The sequence below is a fragment of the Plecotus auritus genome (assembly GCF_963455305.1).
Source record: "Plecotus auritus genome assembly, chromosome: 4".
In the NCBI taxonomy this organism is placed as follows: domain Eukaryota; kingdom Metazoa; phylum Chordata; class Mammalia; order Chiroptera; family Vespertilionidae; genus Plecotus; species Plecotus auritus.
Genome location: NC_137775.1, coordinates 165,162,861 through 165,182,363, shown reverse-complemented (window position 1 = coordinate 165,182,363; position 19,503 = coordinate 165,162,861).

Below are 19,503 nucleotides of genomic sequence, written 5' to 3'. Positions count from 1 at the left end.
GAGAACAGAGGAAGGAACTAGAAATGAGCTTGGTGGATTTAGCAGGGATCAAATCAAACAGCATCTTTTAAACTATATTCTGAGGCTTGTGTTTTCTTAACTATGTTATGGGGAGTGTTTGCATGATTTTAAGCACAGAGATTATGTAATGAGAGAGTGCTTTTAAAAAGATGACTGTGGCTTCAGTGTAGAGAAATAATTAGAAGGGGAACACAGCAGAGACAGAAACCAGTTAGGAGCAGTAATTCTGAAGGAAAACAATGATGGCATGGTGGTTGGAACTAGGGTAGTGTTGGTGGAGTTGGAGAGAAGTTGGTGGGCTTTAGAAATGTTTCAGTAGTAGAAGAAAAAGGCTCTGAAGTTTGTTTGTGGAGACTGAGGGAGAAAGAAGACTAGAGGAGCATCACCAGGTTTCTGGCCATAGCAACTGACTGCCTGCAGGTATTACTGTCCATCCAGTTGGGAAACATTTAAGGAGGATAAGATTTGGGGTAAAGAAGAGGAGGAAAATGAAGTCAAATCTGGGTATGTTGAGTTTGGGGTGTCTGTAGACCATTAAATGCACAGGTCTTGCAGATAATTAGATATTTAAGCTTGAAGCCCAAAACATATACTTGGCCTAGATTTATGGATAAGAAGTCATCAGATAACCGAAGTCATTGGAGTGGAGGAAATATTTCAGGTTGTATGTGTGTATGGAAATGGACAATACTGAAACCCAGGATAAAACCCTGAAATGCTCCATCAAGTCATCAATGAACAGAAGAAGAAAATATAAAGGTGCCTAAGAAGCAGCAGTGACATGAGGATGGAAGAAAACCAGTGTCTCCATTACTGAGGGCAAGATAAAGGTTGTCTGGGGGAGGAGAGCATAGTTTTTTGGGTGCTGAAAAGTTTGCGTTTCTGAGAAGGCTAAAAAGGTTACATAAATTAGGACCGTGGAGGTCACTGGTGACCCTAATGAGGATGGTTTCAATGGAATGGAATTCAGCTGAGAGAAAGTGGAAAAGTGAGGTAATAAACACATCTGAGAAATGCGTTAGGTGATTTCATGGTTGTGTGAACATCATAGAGTGCGCTTATGCAAATCTACTAGTAGATGGTACAGCCCACTACTGTAATTGCATGTGCTATACTTTTATACAACTGGCAGCACAATCGGTTTGTTTACACATGCATCACCACAAACTCGCTAAGTAATGCATTGCACTACAGTGTTGCGACAGCTACATCACAAGGTGATAGGAATTTTTAGCTCCATTATAATCTTTTTATAAAAAAAATAAAACTTATTCAGGTAACATTGGTTAATGATATATAAATTTCAAGTGTTTACCAATATAATTCGATATCAATATACTCCATTGTGTGTTTACCACCCCAAATCTAGTTTTCGTTGTAATCTTATGGGACCACCATTGTGCATACCATCAGTGGTGGGCCAACACATTGGTTTCTGGCGCACGACTGCATAACAGAAGTCAAGAAAAAGCTGGGGTATAGTGTAAGGATGATGCTGAGATTAATAAGGAAGAGAATTTTGCATGTCAGAATGAGATCATTAAAAGCAGATGTTTAATCTTACCCCATTTTAAAGACTTCCATTGAAATGTTCACCTTGAGGTTTCCTTCAATATTCTCCTCCTCATTTGCTTTTAAGTATTGAAACAAGGAAGACTTAAGTGCTCACAACTTTTTTTTTTTTTAACTTGGTAGTGAATGATCAATTTTTTTGGAGGTCCTTTAAAATATGTAGACAGAATCTATTTATCTAATAGCTTATGAATCCCAGTTGAGTCTGGGAGAATTAATTTGGGATTTAGTGCCCCATTTTTCAAGTTTAGAAATATGAAATAACCACTTGAGTATTCTTGTACTCATACTGAATATATGGATATAATTGTTTTGTGGTATCTTGTTATTGACTATTCCATAGTCAATGGTCCATATTTCAGAGGGAATCTATTAGGGTACACAAATTTCAGCTTTAAATTAAGTGCACCTTTTTATTTGAGAAGATGCTGATTACATTTCTTCAGCTTGTTCCAAATCCATCCTTAAATTTTAGAGCACCGGAATGCTGATGCATTCCAAAGTTCACTCTGACTTATTAGAAGGTTGGTTGGCTTGGTTTCCAGGCTCATATTTTTTCAATTGTTTTCAAGTGACTTGAAGACATAAAGAGACTTTACCTCAGTTGCAAAAAAGGTTCTGGGTGTTGGTTATTGATTGACTCACCCATTAAATTGAATCAAGATATATTCTCTTTGGTTCCTACATTAATTACTATAGAAGAAGAATTATAAAGATCTAATTGTATGTGATACCATATTTAGAATTATATAATTTATATTTCATCTTTTAAAAAACCTAGAAAATTAAGTTAATGGTATTACTGATGAATTCTTTAGGATTTAAAATTTGATTTTGACCTTTGGCATTCTCTACTTGCATGAACAATCCTTTAGTTAGTTAATGTGACATCATAACTACCTATTATATAGTGTACTGAGCACTGTCCCAGGAATTTTTCATAAATTACCTCAAACCTCCAACAATTATCTAGACTTTAGTGGGGTGTATTTTATTATTCCCAATTTTACAAGCAAAAACCTGAGACTTTGAGAGATGAAGTGATTTATCTGAGGCTTCCTAGGTTTCCTAGAATGGGACAAGTTCACCTATTGTACATTTTCAAAATGCCTTGTACTCCTAATATCTAGTATCTATCACAATGATAATTGATGAATTAATTAAAGGAGTTAATTGCTCATTGACTGACTTCAACTGAATGTGAGGTCTTTAATAGCAGAGACGATGCCTATGTTATTCACACTTCCTACCCTAGATCTGGGCATAGTGCCTGCTGAATAATAGATATTTAACAAGTATTTACTCAATAAATGAATACTGATTTGTCATGACATAACTGGAGACTATAGAACTTAACTATAAATTCTGGTTATTTTTTTCATTGATGGTTTACCATTTAACCCACAGACTTAGAATTTTCTTTTGACTGATAGGTAAGAGTGGCAATTAACAAATGAAGTTTACTTGAATAATATGTGAACATATTTTAGCCAACTCACCCAATATAGCATAATTATTCTTTGATATCTCATAAATATTTTATTTGAGTCAGAGTTATGAAGAACAAAGTGATGGAAGAATAAGAAAATGCTAATTTTATTAATTTTAAAGTCACAAAATTTTAGAGTTAGAAGACCATTTAGGTGTCATCCAAATCATAATTATAAATGTGTGGAATCAGAGCTTGTTTTCCTATCGTATTTCTGAATTCTGGCCAGTGTCAGGTACATAGCAGGTATTCAGTAAGTTTTAGTTGCATGAAGTAATACATTTCATAAATGAGTAAACATGCCTAGAAAGGTATGTAATAAAGTAGCTTATGGTAGCCCTGGCATCTCCTGATTCCCAGTCTCTTGCTCTTTTCTTTCAATTAAAATAGCATCAGGCATTTGTCTGGAATATTTTGCAATATTTAACCTTTATAAGAGCCTGAATATTAGTTAATATTTTACAGAGGAGAAAATTGTGGCTCAGAAAAGTTAAAGGTTTCCTCTAGGTGAGTGGTTCTCAATGTGTGGTCCCTGGACCAGTCATACTAGCATCACCTTTGAACCTGTTAAAAATACAAATCACATGCCCCATCTCAGATCTACTAAATCAGAAACTCTGTGGGTTAGTAGCAATCTGTGTTTTAACAGTCTTCCTGGTGATTTAGTACTGGGAAACAGTTAAACTTGAGATCTATCTAAATTTAACATCATGGAGAAGAAATGTGAGCAGGACAAGATGAAAAAGTGGGAGAGGCCAGTTAAGAAAATATTAACTCCTTTTTTTTATTCTTCTTTACTCCAAAAAAGCCCCCTTCAAACCCATTTTTGCTCTCTCTCTAATATGTATGTTAACTTACATATAACTTGCTTCTTTTCTTGATTCTCCTTGGTTCAAGTGGATAGGTAGCTGAACAATCTGAAAGACTTTATTAATTGTTCTTTATTTACAGTATTTGTAACAGCAAAGAAAGACAGTTTTAATTCCTTTTTGTTGATTCAAACTCTATTTAAGCTTACAGTGGAAAATGTGTTATGAAGGATATACATGAACTCTTCGAGAAAGCTAAGTGTTATTGGCCCAATGGTTACAACTCAGGGCTGATGAAGTCTGGATTATAGCCTTGGCTGCTCTATGGACCAATTAACCTCTCCCTGTTACAGTGCTTTGGAATTCACCACTCTGCAGACCTGGTGTGGAACTCCCTAGGAAATTAAATAATTCAGGTGAGACAGGAAAGAGTCAGGGTTAACTGCAAATCCATTCATTACTCATTCTAGAAAATGCCCCTCTACCCTCAACCCTCAGAGGATGTTTTCAAACTTTTTATTTATATATTGACATCACAGATATATGCTTCTATTCCCTGTGGTTCCCATGTCATGTTTGGATACTGGAATAAAAATGGCACGCTGGAGCCTTAAAAAATGGACTTTCCTTCTGAAGCACCCAAGAGGCTTAGTAAGAAAATAGATTTTCCCATTTCAGGATGTGCAAGATGCTGGACTACAACTTCAAAGAAGTCATTGTTTCTGCCTGTGAGTCTCTGCTGGGCTTTCTAGCAGAGTCCTGGTTTTACAACTGTGGCCCCTTAGGCACACCTGCAGATCCAGTCCTGCACAGACTGGAAACGGGTCCTGTCCCTGTGTACAATGAATTTAAGAAGCTCCAATTGTAGGATTTTCTAACTGCCACTCATTGGATTTCACTCTGTGGCCCTGTTCTTTTTCTGGGCTTCATCTATTTGAAACCCAATCTAAATTGTATGCCCATTCTTAGAGTATTTCTTCCATCTTCTTGCACCTGAATTCCTCTTTTGATAATGGGCCTGTTTCCTCTATGATTGGCTTTCTTCATTTTATTCACTTATTCATTCACTCAACAAACCTGTCTATGCAAGATACGATATAGAAAACTAGGCCTGAAACATAATCTTGGCAACCTTCCCTTTATCGCCCTTTCCTGACACCATGGAGACCAGAGTCTTGCCCCTACACTTCAGCACCCTGTCTCGATGTGCATGTCTGTTAGTGTTGTTTGGGTCTGCAATAGTGTTTCCCTGGGGCTGTATATCCCAGCACCTGATGCAACACCTGCATTCCTTCTTGCACTAACTGACTGATGGCCATGCATGCTCCATGTACGATGATGGTGTTCCAATGATGTCCCAGGTGCAAATGCAGAGACAGATACAGGGATAAGATATTGATTCCAAGCTCAGAAAATGTCACAAATATAGTAGCTCCTTACCAATTGTGGGGATAAGTAGATATTTCAGTTTAAGCTACTTAAAATTTTATGGGGAAAATAAGGTAATAGAGGAATGCAAACCCTTATAAATCTCTGTATAATCTCTAAAGTAGAACCCTCAAGACAGCATGCTAAATAAGGAGAGCATCAGTGATATTTTTCATGTCTTAAATTGCTAATAATGGTTATGGTACAATTGCTTTCCATTTACCTTTTGCTCAATAGAAATTTCTCAGGGTCTCTCTCCCCTGCCATTTCAATGAAACACCCATAAATTTGCTTTGCTTTGCTGAAGGTAATAAACATATGAAAGGATTTTTCCCCTGTAGCTGGTTCTCCATCCAAATTCACAATGCCTTTCTGATTTCACGACTTGGAATTGTTGACTCCTGCATCCTTAGTCTCAGACATAACTCCCCAGAGCACATACCATCAGGCCCCTCGTACACAAATATCACTTCCCTCCTTCCTAGCAGCTGCGCGAGTGCCATTCTAAGGTCCTGGTTTATGTCTCCTCAAATTCCCTTATTTCCTAAAGCCTCAGGGCAAACTCGGTTACTGCCACGCCATCTGCTTTGCTTTACTTTTATTCCTAACACCCATTCTTTTTCCTAATTATTCCCAATAGGAGTGACTCATAATTCTTATATATTGAAATTAAGATTCTTGTGTTTGGAAAAAATATACAAAACCAAATCTGTATATACTGGAATCTTTTGCTCACTAACATTTGAAGTAGGGGCAATTCACTAATGGGGAGGAGTTACTTTACCTAACAGGAGAAAACGGTGCATTAGTACATGAAAATAAAGGTATATTGATCTCTGTTTCTAGGAGTCTACTTTTGTTTTGGTTGTTTGTTTTTTAGATTCCACATATAAGTGAAACCCAGAAGGGTGGAGGTAGGGAGACAGGTGAAAATGGAAAGGGGAATATAGTCAAGAATATTGTGGTAAGTTTATACAGTGGCAGATGATTACTAGAATTTGTGAGGTGATCACATTGTACTAGTAAGGTATAAAAATGTCAGATTACTATATTGTATATCTGAAATGAATATAACCAATATAAGATTGTATACTAACTACACTTAAATTAAAAAGGTAATAAATTATTAATATGAAAACATATAATGCTTTTAAGATTATAGAGATAATTCCCCAGGGTCTTTGAGATAAGCATTACAAACAAGCAACAGGTTTCGGGTTGATGGACGAGTAAAGAGACAGAGCAAAGATATTTGATCTCACGATAAAACAAAGAGATTTTGTATTTATTCAGTGAACAATGTCTTAAGAAAGTCTAATAGAATCCACAAGGAGGATCAAAGAGCAAGGGGTAGATTTTTCTTGGAAAGGTTGAGTAGGGGAAGGGACATTGAAACTGAATCTTGGAAGAACTCACCAGCCAGAAAGAAAAGGAAAACCCTTTCTCTGGAGATGGTACAACATGTGAAGAGGCAGGTGACATTTATCATGATTTCTAATTGAAAATAATTTCTGTTATAATTCCCTCTAAAATAGTGGTTCTCAACCCAGAGTGATTTTTGCCCTGAGGAGACATTTGGCAATATCTGGAGAGAGTGTTTTGCTGTCACACAAGTGGGTGAGTGGTGTACTATTGGATAGAGGTTAGGGATGCTGCTAACTATCCTACATACTCAGGACAGATTTTGTAACACATAATTATCCTCCTCAAATGTCAATAGTGTCACTGCTCTCTAAGGTATGTCCCATGAGGGCTGGGACCTCGCCTGTTTTATTCACCTCTGTGTCAATAGCACCTAATGTGGTTGGAGGCAGAGTTGGTACTCATTTAAGATGAAAGAGAAGAAGGAATGTTTGAGGAAGGAAAATACAGCAGGTCCTTGAAGAATGTCTTTTCTTTTGACATCATTGATTCCTGGCCATTACAGCTGTCTGTATGGAGTTCGCTGTTCTCCTCATGTCTATATGGAATTTCTCCATAGATGTGCATGTGAGATGAACAGGTGCGTCTCAATTGTCCCAGTCTGAGTGAGTGTATGTGTGTATGTGTGTGTGCACAAGCGTGTGTGTGTGTGTTTCCATTATTCTTTCCCTCTCCCTTCCTCTCTGAAATCAATAAAAATATATTAAAAAATAATATGGCAAATCAATGTGAGCCATCTATAATTGTCCCAAATAATACAAAATGTTCTTCAAGCTGGATAAAGCCGAGGCAGCTATGAAAGCCCATAGCAGGAGCGGGGAGCAAGAAGGGCCTTAAGAGACCATTTGGTATATTTTTACAGTCTTGATTGCTACACTTCATGTGAGGCCTAATGGAGTCGTTCCAGAGACACAAAGTGCTTCCATCAATGCCTTGTGACCAGTCAATGGCAAAGATCTGAAATAGTACAATTCACTGATTCTGGGAACTTTAATCTTTTCCTTCTATAAACTTTATCTCCAAAATATTTGTACAAAGTACAGTCAGAACATGATACTGGTAGTTCAAAGAAATAAAAATAGAAAAATAATCGTGAAAGAATAGTGGAGCCTTAGGACACAACTTAAAAATTGTATGGTCTGTAATGTTTTAGATGGATTTTCCAAAGAGCATTAAGAAATGTGCACTACCTAAAAATTGTTTTTAAAAATAAAGAGCGGGCTAAAATATGTACTGTAGTGAACATGTTTTAGGAATTGGCAGAATGGTTTCACAATTAACCGAAGGTATTTTCCTAATGTGAAATGTAAAATGAGTATATTTACACCCTTATTTTATATACCTCTTTTTAAAAATGGAATATTGTTTCTTGTCTATTTATAATACCTTTCAAATATGGTAATGAGCATCTGAAATCATTGAACAGTTAGAATGGCTCCATTTCTCAATATTGGAAGAAATATTACTTTAACCTACCTCTTTCTCAAGCGAATCATTTATCCATTTATTCCACAAACACGTATTGAATCATGGGCATTGAGGAGAGAAAAATGCTTAAGATGATAATTGCTTTCAAGTTGCTCATAATTTAGTGGGGATGTGTGAGAAACAATGTGATAAAGGTCTTTCTGTGGGAAAACAGAAAAGAGGTATCTAACTTTGCCTGAGAATATTAAGGTGGGTCCCCAAGAGAAGATGCTGAGTCTTGATGGTTGAGGCTTTTTTAGGTTGTAACTGCAGGAAATACACAAGAATATGCAAAATCATAACAACATGATGGAATAAATTTATTTATTTATTACACATTTATTTTGTGCCCACTATGTCTCAGACACAGTGACAGGCATTGATAATCTAAGGTGAGAGTATCCCTGCTCTCTTGATCTTAAAGTCTAGCAGAAAAGATAGGCATGAAACAAGTCTGTACCATAAACTGTGATGAGTCATTTGACAGCAAATCTGTAGGGTGCTATGGGAGTACATGGCAGGGACTCTAGCCATGGGACACAAGACTGGACTCTGAGGAAATGACAAACTCAGAACTAGAATGATGTCTTAGTCAGTTTGAGCACCAATAACAAACTACCATAGACTGGGTAGCTTAAACAACAGACATTTGATTCTCACAGTTCTGGAGGCCAGGAAGTCTAATATCAAAGGGGCCCACCGATTTGGTTCCTGGTGAGAACACTCTTCCTGGTTTGCAGACTGTTGCCTTCTTGCTGGGAGAGAGAGAGAAAGAGAGAGAGAGAGAGAGAGAGAGAGAGAGAGAGACATTCAGGTGTTTCTTTCTCTTCTTAAAAGGACTTATCTCTTCATGGAGGTCTCACCCTCATGACATCATCTAACCCGAATTATCTCCCCAAACACCACCTCTAAATACATCGCATTTGAATTTTGGGGATGAGGGGGTGGGGACGCAAATCTTCAGTCCATAACAAAGAGGTACCATTTAGCCAAAGGAAGGAGGGTCAGTGAGATGGGGTTGAATCCATGGAGGTATGCTTCAGGTAAGCCAGAGGATAATCAAGGCATATTAAGAAATAAATCCTAGCATCAGTGAGAATCCACCAAACAATATTAAACTCTAACCAAACATTAACCCTAACCCTCTAACTCTAACTCTAATCATGATCAGAGTTTGTTTAGAAAGATACCTCTGTCTGTTAAGAGACTCTTCCAGATGAGAGATGAATGGTAGTGAGACTTGGGGTGATAACTTTGGGGATGAAGAAAATTAGGTACATTTGGGATGTAAGAATCAGGAAGAAGGAGGAGTTAAATATGACTACCAGGGTTTTGCCTTGTTGTGGTAACATTTCTGAGTTAGAAAATCTTGGCTGAAGAGTGTTTTTGAGTTTGAAAAGCAAATGAATTCCTTTTCAGGTATATTGTGCCTGAAATTCTTGTATATAATTTCCCATGGCTGGAACATGGGGGTTGCTTATGGTAAAGAATGTCAAGGAGGACAAAGTTTATCTTGAAGGGATGGAGAATCATTGCGGGATTCTCAGCAGGGCATTTCTGTGCTTTAATTTGTGTTTTAGAACTTTGATTCTTGCAGTGAGAAGGATGGATGGATCATAGGGAGTTGTGAATGGAGGCAGGCAGTTACAAAGCAGTTACATCACATAACATGGTGGTGGTGGGTTGAACAGGAGAGGGAGGAGGAGACTTGTATATTTCAAGGACAGGTTCATAGAATTTGTTGAGAGACTATCAGATAACGGAAAAAAATTGTGAAGATTCCTAAATGTCCTTTGGAACACTGAGTGGATGGTGGTGACATGAACAGAGATGGGGGAAGGACAGGCTTATGAATTTGAATTTAGATTTGCACATTGTATGTTTGAGATGATGCAGGACATCCATCTGTTGCTGACTGGCAGGCAATTGTCCTGGCTTTTATGACATCACCATTGGTAGTCTTATTAATGATGACTATTACAGTTTCCCTCTATAACTCCTTTCTTTCTCTTGGTCCCTATAGATAAGCCTCCTCGTCTCTCTGTACATTTCCTCAGTAAAGACATTTTATCAAAGCGATAACAATATCACTACTGCTAAAGGTTGGTTCTTGTTCTATGAACTCAGTGTTGGCCTTATGCAGACAACTAATTCTGGATATTTCAATTTGGATGTTCTGCCATTTTTTCAATTCAACATATTCATATCTAGGCTGTCCAAAATTCTTCCATTATATCCAGAATCATTATCATTTTTCCCGAGTCTCTTTGTGCAATCAATCATGTTCTACTAGTTGCACACATCTGAAACTTCAGGATCATCAGACTCTCCCATAATCTGCGTTGTCTAAATCCAGTTAATTATAAAGTCCTTCCCACCCCCCCCCCACCTCTAGGATGCCACTTGTTTCAATCCTTCTTATGTCGCTATCCCTAATGTTCTAGTTGATAAAAAGAAAATTAAAAACATTTGTTGAGAACCTACTGTGTGCCGGGTAATCAAAGTCACTCAGAATGTACTACCACTGGAAAGATAAATATGAAAACCAACAAATGCTATTTAATACCATAGATTATTATAGAATAATGAAATAATTATAGAGTACAATATATAGTGGAGGCCCCAATAAACAAGCAGTTAATTCAAATGATGAAAATCAATGAAAGTTTACAAGAGAAGCAAAACCCTAGCTGAATCTTGAAAGATGAATTGGAATGGCATGGTGGATAAGAAGAAAAAGATCTAGAGGTAGGGGACATGGCAAGAACAAGAATGTTGGAGCTTAGAAAAGGTATGGCATATTGCAGCCACCCTCCCCAGTTAGCAGGGCTAGAGCACAAATTGTGTAGCATAATGTGGCTGGAAATAAGGGTAGAGATAGACCAAATCAATTATCCTAAATAAAGAATGTGTCACACTACACCCAGATTACTGTTCCAGCTTTCTAGCTGTTTTTGAAAGTACTATCATATTATGACCCATTTAGTCATCACAACAATCCCTTGAGTTAGTAGCAAGCTCAAGTTAATGACTTTCTCAATATCCACAAAGCCAAGTTTAGACCTGAGATCATCTATATAAAATTGCCCAAAGCTTGGCATTTGTCTATGCATTTTGTGTATATCTTCCAAACTACCTTTCATACAATGCAATGATTATTATTCTACTGTTCAAAAGCTCTCATTAACTCCCTATTATCTTATATCAGCAAGAAGAGCTTCTCTGCTTGACGTTTCCAAGGCTCTCCATAATTTGGAACCGTCATACATATTTAATCTTATTTTCAACTACTCAACAAAATTTGCCTTTGTGCTTTGGTTATCTTTTACTGTCTAACAAACTAGCTCAAAACTTAGTGGCTTAAAACTACAAATTTTTGATTTATGGGTCAGGAATTCAAGTAGGGATTAACTGGGTGATTATCCTGTTCTACTTTGTATGAACTGAGGTCACTCAGGGTTCAGCTGGCAGCTGGTCATGTCCAACTGGTCCAAGAAGGCTTTGTTCGTATATCTGTTGCCTTAGCAGAGATGGGCTCAGCTGTGCCTGTTGACAGAAATGCCTCCATGTGGCATCTCTAGCACAGCAGTCGAATTTCTTATTTGGCTCCTGCAGAGTGTTCTAAGAGACTAAAGCAGAAGCTGCAAGACTTCTGCTGTCTTAGCCATGGAAGTCATGCAGTGTCACTTTCATGACATTCTATAATCATAAAGAGAACTTCAGTGGCAACTGAGATTCAGGAGGATGGGACTACCCAAGAGAATGCTTACCTAGAAGCATTGTTGATTAGGGCATTACTTTTGGAGACTAATAAACACACAACTTTAGTTTAATTCTTATTATACCTGCACATGTCATACTTATTTCTGCATCTGGACAACTGCACATGTTGATCTTCTTATCTGATTCCGTCCCATATCTCTTTTGATTTACCTAAATCCTTCCTGTTCTTCAAGGATGGTTCAAGTCTCATCGTGAGCACTTTGAATCTTTCTCTGAATACTCTTGTCCTCAAAAATCTTTCCTGTATTTAAAATACAACAGCATTTTATAGTCTGGTGATAGGACTAGCAAAGAGGAGACTGAGTTGGAACTATTTGGGTGGAAGTATCAACATTGAGCTAATATTTACAGAATCACAAAACACCAGCTGAGCACTGGGTTTGGGAGGCAAGATTAATTTTTATTTGAATATGTTACTTTGTTACAGAGGAAGAGCCAGATGGGATCTTGCAAACTATAAAAGGAGAGAAATGGAGGCTGGGAGAGAGGTCAGGAATAGATCTATTTGGGAACCTCCTGATGAGGAGGTGCTTATTTGGCTCCTGCAGAGTGTTCTAAGAGACTAAAGCAGAAGCTGCAAGACTTCTGCTGTCTTAAGCCATGGAAGTCACGCACTGTCACTTCCATGACATTCTGTAATTGTAAAGAGAGCTTCAGTGGGGTTGAACAAGCTTGCCAGAGGAGAAGTTGTGAATTGATGAAAAACAAAAGAACCAAGGGCAGATTTGTGGGGAATTGTTGCAGTAGAAAGAACATGAAGATTCAGAGAAAGAACAAAGAAAGAGACAGGAAGAGACCTGAGGGAGTGCGGAGCTCCTTACTCTAAAGGAGGAAGGGGCCTCAAGTAGGTGAAGGTGGTCAAGTACTAAGGCTGGAAATATGCCTAAGAAGCAGGGGACTGAAGACGACTGCTGAATTTTATGATTAAGAGGTCACTGATCTAAGAATTATTAGGAGGAAAGCTAGATTGTACCCAGTATAAGTGGGTGACAGGGTTACGAAGTAGGAGTATTGAGGGCAGACTGGCCACTTTTTCAAGAAGTTTAGCAATAGAGAAAAAATAAGATATCATCTGCAATAGAATTACAAATATAACTCTTAATGCTGACTGTTCTTCTCTGATGCTAGTCATTAAATGGGAGTAATGTGTGCATTTGTGCATATGTGTGGGGGTGGGTGGGTGGATACACTATGTAGGAGTGTTATCCAAGCCAAGCTTGGCATTAAAATCATTGGAGGACTAATTACACTTTTTAAGGCCCCCAAATCAGACTTACTGAATGAGAATTTTTAACGGTGGACCCCAGGCATCTGCAGGATAAAAACAAATAAACTCATGGACACTGACTTAATGGTTTTAGTATATTCAGAAACCTTGGGTTTCACAGAAAAGTTGACATCTTCATGGGGGTAGGGCTAAAATGGAATTAAGCTGTTAAAATGGAAAATTGCAAAATAAAAACTACAGTAAGAATTCAAGATGTAAGAAAGTATAAATGTAGAAGATTAATATCTCTAATTGAAGACAAACATTTTAGCAACTACAGAAGAAGTCATATACTTTAGATTTTTTTTTTTTTGCCTTAGCAAGCAACGTGGACAATTTTAAGCAAGTCTATCATCAGAACTCCAAGCTATTTTCCTTTCCCTCATTTTTTCTTTTTTAAACTGGGCTGGGGGAGGAGGGTAAAAAGAATGTGGTTTGTGAGGCAAACTAAACCTCAGGAATTATTTCAAACCAAACACTCTTTCGAACTATTTGAAGTCTGGAAGTCTGGATGGATATTGGGGGCAGGGGAATGAGCCAAACTTGGGCTGTGGAACCATTTGTCATTTCCTGGGAGGTGCCCTGTGCTTAACTCTTAAGGGCAGCACATCTGAATACACTTCTGAGATTTGACCAGGAGCAAGTCCAGCCCTAACCTTTTTCTTTATATATTTCAGATTGGTGTTTTCCTAACCTACACCTCAGTGGGAAAGAGGTGTTATGTTGTGTGCATGTTTTCACAGCACAATCTTCATTAAAACTGAATGTCTGGCTTTTGTTTTGCACTCGCGTTCCAGGAAAGGGTTACAGAAGCCTGTCTCTTCTTGATGTATAACAGCTGGTGAGAAAGCACAGCAGCTTCCCTCACGTTCAGCTCAGAGCTGCACTAACTCTCAGCCATCACCATCCCCCACCACCATTTCACTTAGTAAAATCTTTGCAAAGTTGAAATCCAGTGGTAAACAAGGGAAGCAGATCTAGTACATCAGTTTGGGGAAGACTAAAAATGAGATTGTTGTAGTTAAAAAGGAGGTTTTGCAGTCTCCAAGATTCCTGGTTAGTGTTGTTCCTGAAAGGAATAGTTCAGGATTAAGGAGCAGTATTGGTCTTTTTGAGATGAAAGCCTGAGCTAGAATCAGAAGTTCCAAACCCAAATCACAATCAAGTCTAAAAGCTCGACATCTTCAATTATGTGAACACTAGTTGGAGCTTTTTGCTGTATGCAACCTCCAGTAGATAACAACTTCCATTGTCCCTCTAATCAGTGTCTTACAGAACTGAGCTTGCTCACTACAAGTAAGCAGGGACACACAGATGAAGTGTCCACAAAATGGCACACCCTTGGGTCAACATAATAACCACTTAGGTTGTAGAGAAATCCACATGATTCACGAGGTCCTTCTCCTACACACATGAAGGAACTATATATTACATTTTCTCCGAGTCAGAATACGTGCTTTAAATAGCAATCAGGAAGGAAATGTTGAAATGTTGGTCTCAGAATGGCCTCTCTCTCTCTTTCTCCCATTCTCTCTCTGTCTGTCCATCTGTCTCTTGGTCTCTCAGCCTCTCTCTCTCTCTTTCTCTCTCTCTTAGATAAAGTATCAGTGTATAACCCTCATCTTTGGAGTAAAATTAAGTCCCCAAGGAAATAAAGGCAACTTATTTTTCATTTAAATCCAAGGATAGCTTGGGTGGACCCAATATACTAATTTTCTCACATGATAGCCACAAAACTCTTTCAAAAGATAAGATTTTGGGGGGGGGGAGAGCAAAAGTTTTATAAATACAAAAATTCTGCTACAGAGGAGATGGCTGTCTATTGGATGGAGGCTATGTGAATGCTCTCTCAGGGCTCCCCTGTTCAGCCACGCTGGCTTCTCTCTGGAAGGGAGGGCTGTCGGGCGCAGCTGGGCTAGGCTCCAGCCGGTCAGCTATGTGGCACTGCTGCTATTGTTGCACAAAATTCTTTCCTTATTACACATCTCTCTTCTCAATTCAATAGAAAGTACAGTTCTTGGGATTTTCTCCTCTTGCACTTGAAGGAAACCAGAAAAATGAAGCTTATTTTCTTCTCATTTGCTGAATCTGTAGCTGGAAGCCTCTTTATATAAAGTTGATTGTAAGAACACAAATAAAAGAAAGAGAAATTTGATCAATCATATATGATGAATATTCAAGCAGAATCCATAATTTACCAATAGAGAAGTAAGTTGGGCTGATTGGCTGGTTTTAACGAACTCTAATTATGTGGCAATTTGCTTTAAATTGGTTGTATAAATTTAATGATCAGTCTAATAGTGTTCCTATCATATATGTCAAGGGAAACTTCTGAAGCTGGAACATTAATCTTTTCTGGCAAATTATTAAAATCTTGGCAAGAGCAGAAATGAGACAAGGGTAAAATTCTCTTTAAGACTCTTCTTTTATCTGTACATTAGGGTAATATTTTCTCAGCCTACATACATAGAATGATGAAGAGAACCATTATTTTTGAAGTCATTAATTACTCTTTAAAATCAAGTGGAAACGCTTTGCAAATTATAAATCAGTGATTCTCAATGGGGGTGGGGAAGATGGAAGAACAGGAGTGGTAGTCACCCAGGTTTTCAAGTTAAAGAAGACTGTTGCCAGATTTGAAGACACCAATTCATGATCTTTTCCCTCAGTTTTAGGTTCTGAGGCTTCTAATTCCTGGTTAATATGGCCCCAAATAAGACAGAATTTTACATGATCAATTATCAGTGAGTTAGATCTCTTGTGTATTTAACAGCTTAAATATTTCAGGCCAAAACAAATTCAAAAGCAAAAATAAACCCTGTTTTTGTGAAAAGCCAAGCTGGAAAAAAAATAAAAAAAGATTTTTAAAAAGATGGTGGCCCAAGTGTTCTAAAGCATTGTAACTGTGACAGTCTAGCCCAGTAATTCCTAAAGTGTGGGATCTAAATCAGTAGAATCAGCATCACTTAGGAAACCTGCTAAAAAGAGAAATTCCAGTCCTCTTCCCCAGACCTTCTGAAACAGCACAGAATATCAGGATCCAGGCCCAACAATGTGTGTTTTAACAAGCCTTCCAGGCAATTCTGGCACATGTTCAAGTTTGAGAACCACTGACCTAGTCTAATTCTGTTGACTACTTGGTCATATCGCTGGTTTGAGCAATGGCAATTGTTTCTCATCCTCTATTTCTCTCTCCTCCGAATCCCTTCTTCACATTGTCACTAATTATCTTCCTAAAGCATCATTGTAATCATGTCACCACTCCTGTCCAAGTGTCTCAGAGGATCCTGTTATCTACCACATACGTTTATATAGAAGGATCCTCACTGTCAAGTTTAACCAACTAGTTTTACAAAGGTGACTATTCTGGGCCAGGGAGGTGAGGTAGGGAAGCTTTGGCAAATCAGATGATAAGTCCATGACACCACGTCATTGTATTTATATCTGATTAAAATAAGCAGTTTGGGGGAGTTGGGGAGATATGGAAGAAGGAGATATGTCACGAAAAGAAAACACCAATCTGGGGTGTGTGTTTAGAAGGGGCAAGAACTCTAGGGTCTAAGCCTATTGCTATTTGGGGTAGTTAGACCCCTATTTTATTTTCTTGGAACTAGCCTATGGGATGCACTAGTTTAATAGGGCTTCTGTACAAAGCATCAGAAACTGCATGACTTAAACAACAGAAGTGTATCGTCTCACAGTTCTGGAGGCTGGATGTCTGAGTTCAAGGTGTTGGCTGACTGATTTCTTCTGAGGACTGTGAGGGAAGGATCTGTTCCACACCTCTCTCCTTGGCTTATAGGTGGCTGTCTTCTCCTGTGTCTCCATATTATCTTTCTTCTCTAGGTATCTCTGTGTCCCCTTTTTATAAAAAGACACCTGTCATCTTGGATTAAAGCTCATGTTAATGCTTTCATTTTAACTTGATTACCTCTTTTAAAAACTCTACCTTCAAATAAGGTCACATACTGATGTACTGGGGGTTGTGATTCAACATTCAAATTTGGGAGATTACTATCTTTTTCTTTGCCCTTGGATGGTCTAATTACCTCTAAAGGAGCGGTGTGAAGGAGAGTAGTGAGTGGGGCAGGTGCCATTCAGAACTTTATAAAATTTTTCCACTTGGGAAACAACTTTGATATTAATTCTAATTTAGAAATAAGGAATACTAGCACTAGAGGCTCTTTTTTAAAAATTAAGTTTATTGGGGTGACATTGATTAATAGCATTATATAAGTTTCAGGTATACAATTCTTTAACTCATCATCTGTATCTTACATTGTGTGCTCATCACCCAAAGTCTCTGTCTGTCACCTTTACCCTCTTCATCCTCCCTCCACCCCTTCCACCTCTGATAACTACCTTTCTGTTGTGTGTGTGTGTGTGAGTTTGTTTTGTTTGTTCATTTGTTGCTTTCTGTTTTATATCCACACATGAGTGAAATCATATGATTGTTGTCCTTTTCCATCTGACTTATTTCACTTAGCATGATATTCTCAAGATCCACCTATGTTGTCACAGACTTCATCCTTTCTTATGGTGCTCTTTGTGAGAACTTTTAGCCTGACCTCATCATTTTGACAGAGGAACCCATGTTGGAAAGAGCTGTATCCACAGTCACAGATCAGATCAGCCTTCTGATTTCAACTCCTGTGCTTTGGAATATCCCACGTTCTCCATAGGTGAGGCAATTGGCCCAACGTCAGGGCAGAGCCGGGACCACCAGATCCTTTCTTCGTCTTATGACTAGTGAGTTGTGCTGAGGGCATCCGGTGTGCTTCCGAGCACTGTACATAAAACATGTGTGCGCTTCACTTTCCAAAGTCATCTTGTCACCTGGAACAACTGTATTATGAACTATTGGAGGTTTCAGCTTATTTCCTTCAAAATGTATTTCCCCCCACATATTGACTGTATAATATTTTCTTGACTTCATATATTTCTCTTAACTTGTTGCTTGTTAGAACTCTTGCAACAATGATACAGAAAAAAAAAAAAAACTTACCTAAGTCGTTTCCAATCAATAATCATCTATTTCCGGTCTGCGCCATCTTGATCTGGAAAGTGGAGCTTATCTGAAGCCTGAGAATCCACAACTGCGGCACCCCAGGAACAGCTGCGAGCCCCAGAACAACGCTCCCCAACTGGCGCAAGCACACGGGTTCAGAGGAGCTCTACACTCCACCACGGAAAGGTCAGATTTCGCCTGGGATAAGGTGAGGTCTCTGGTCCCGGCGGGAGAGAGGAACGCGCGTTTTGCGGGAGCTGGAGGACCAGGGAAGTCTGTGCCTAGAAAAATCCGTGGCTGTAGGGGCTGGCGTGATCTGTGATTGTGGAAAGGGGTCCTCAGAGCTGCTAAGAGAAGGGCACTCTAAAAAGCAACCCATTTTGATCTGAAGTGCAGGGACACCCTAAGAATTTCAGGCAGTCCAGACTTACGCGCAGCCCGTGCGCTCCCTGGGTGCCTGGGCTTACTCGCAGTCCTGGAGTTCGCACACTTGCGCTTTTTCCTCTTCAAATCCTTGCTTCTGATTACTAAGCCCAATACATAGGATCACCCAGTTGGGGACACCCTGGGAGACTGCAGGGGAAGGTTGTTTTTCTGGAACCTGGGGATCGGAGCGGGGAGTGACCATCAGAGAGTCAGCTCTGAGGCAGCCCACTCCCACAGGCCGGTGGCGAGTGCCACAGGGAAAGAAGGCTCTAACACTGCCTAGAGAGGCCATAGATAGACCCGGAAGTCAATCCAGAAACACTGCCACCCAGGGGCTGAATCACAAATTGACTCTTGTGTAATCAAAAATAAAGGAATACGAGAAATTAAGACACACCGCCTGCTTAAAATCAGGACTGGCTTACAACACCGAAGAGCAGTGGATCGCAGGGAACTGCAATACTGTCTGGACTGAGAAACAGGCGTGCCAAACAGAAAAACAGAGGAAGTGAATGACCTTCACTACTTCACATTTTATTTTTACCTTTTATTTTTTTATTTTTTTTTTTATTTTCATTTTTTGCATCTTTTAATCAAGAAACTTTTTTTTTCTTTTTTCATCACTTGATTTTACCTTTTTAATGATTACATTTTTATTTTCAATCCGTATTATCACTACTGCTATTTTATATATTTTTTTTTTTTAAAGTGTCATTTTATTTTCTCTTCATTTTATTTTGGGATTAGGGTTCTACATTCTATTTTTTATCTTTCCTTTAGCATCGTTTTACTCTATCTCAACTCTACCTTT